This window comes from Penaeus vannamei, chromosome 40, assembly GCF_042767895.1.
Source record: "Penaeus vannamei isolate JL-2024 chromosome 40, ASM4276789v1, whole genome shotgun sequence".
NCBI classification, from domain to species: Eukaryota; Metazoa; Arthropoda; class Malacostraca; order Decapoda; family Penaeidae; genus Penaeus; species Penaeus vannamei.
Window position 1 is genome coordinate 6,053,218 of NC_091588.1, and position 2,317 is coordinate 6,055,534.

The window sequence follows — 2,317 nt, forward strand, 5'->3', positions numbered from 1 at the left end:
CTAGTGTGAATGATTTTCCTTTTTATCATTCCATCAGATATGTATTTACAAATTTCTTAAAATAAATTTCTCTGTATTCAATTTGTTATGTGATTTTGCTGAGAATTTATGAAATAGCATGACAATTTTTTTCAACGGGATCTTCTACCCTTTGCTGCATGAACATATCCACTTTTTGTTTTCTTAATTTTAGTGTGAGTTTAAAAGTTAAAAGCAGCAATCTAAAACAAGAAGATAGTTTATGCTTAATGACTACAAAGTAAAAATGTGCCAGACATCAAAAGGTCATATAGCACTTTTGAAAGGTGTAATAGTAAACAAAGTTAAGATCAGATTGTCAAAGGAAGAGTGTGAGATTTTGCAAGGATGTCCGTAGGGTTGGGATTAGTAAAGGAGAAAGCGCGATTAGATCACAGTTTCAAGAAAAATGTCATGAGGGAAAGAATCTGAGGAAGGGGGTTGTTGTGACAAAGGGTCACATCCAGGGGGAAGTGGATTGGATAATGAGGAAGGAAGGGGGGGATGATGCAGCTGAAGCAGGAAGGAATGGGATGTGTTGTTAGGGAGTGGAAGGAAGGGGTATAAGGGGAGCATGAGTAGGAGGAGGATGGATGTTAGCAGTTATTTCCAGTGAAGAAGGAATGGGAGTAGAGATATTGGAGGATGGATGAGGTGTAGTCCTGTTATCTTGGGTCATGATGACATTTTGAATGTCTTCGAAAGTTTCTGAAATGGTGTTGGTTGGGGAGGTCTAAGAAACAAAGGTTTTCTTATGAGAGGAATGAGAGGGGACAGATGTTTATGGGTTGGAGGTAGAGGTTGATGAAGGAGAGGATAGAGTAGAAGATGGGATTGAGCATTTAGCAACCCTGGGTGGAGGAGGCCAATGGGATGACCAAGTAAGCTGTGGTTTGGGCAGATCGATCAAACCTGTTGTGAGGAGCTCGAGACAGGGCGAGTCCCTGCCTGGCGGCTTGCCATGAGGGACCCTCATAGATGGAAATTAAGGGTGGATGTGGCTATGCACGCCTGTTGGCATTAACTCCCTGATGATGATGATGAGGGGGGGTAGAAGTGGGATGAGGAAAAGATACTGGGAGAGATCTAGAAACATCTTGGGAGGAAAGGGGAGGGGTAGAGCAGAGGAAAACCTTATCAACATGCCTCCTGTCTGGCTTCATGTAAAGTGTAGCTAAGTTTGAATCTGAGAGTTGCGACTTCAGACTTAAACTTGTAGGTAGGGTAGCCCCTATAGAATACATAATGGGAACCACCACAATTGGCACACATGCCTGACTGTGCAGAGCAGTTTGATTAATTATGATCAGGTTGGGCACATAAGGGGAAGTCAAGCAGTATTAGGCCTATATGCCAACAGTTGTGACATTGATTGGGATGGAGGTTGATGTGGTTGGACAGGGAGGGATTCTCTGCTAATATAAATATGAAAGGGGACAAAAATTTATCTCATTTGGCTGGGCTAAACAGAGTATTCAAGAGGTTTGCAGAGGTGGGGGTAGTAGAAGGACAGGAACATGAGGAAGAGGGAGTAGCAATAAGAGAGCTAGTATTGCCGAGAGGTGGACAATAACGCTGCAGAGTAATAATAAGGGAGGATGGAGGAGTTGATGAAGAAAATTGTAGGGGTGAAGGAGATGAAGTACAGGATGTTGGGAATATTTCCTGTAGATTGAGCATTGACCTGGATAGATGATTTGGACTGGACTGATGTGATAGTAAGCATTGAGGAGTGGGTAGTAGTAGCAGTGTTCAGTCGTGGTCAAAGAAGAGCCTGGGGTCGGGGAACCACAAGAATTGAAATCAGAGGGTTTATTTGATAAAGGGGCAAGCCTTAGCGCCTTTTATAATGGCACTTTTTTATTTTATTACAGGCCATAGTAAGTCTAGAGTATGTTGGGGAGAGAAATACTCCACCCCTAAAGGTCCCTTTGAGGGGTACAAACTAGACAACTAAACGGGAATACTGTGTCAAAATGGCTCCCCCACGCTGTTCATGACTGGCACAAAGTCAGCCTTTCATCCTTTCAACATGGCTTTCACACCTTAGAAAGTGGATATTAGAAGGGGTTAAAGAAGAGAAGGAAACAAAAAGGGGACGGGGATAAGACTGTGCAAAATTAGTGGAGTCATATTTGTTTACTGGACTTAAAAAGATAATTAATTGCTTTCTAAGCATGCCTAGTATGAGATTCATACCATGTAGACACTATTCAAAATTATTTAGACTATGGAAAAAGTCTTGTTTAGCTGGAATATGCTGGCAGATCCATTCTGACATGTGAGAAAACTTTTGCCA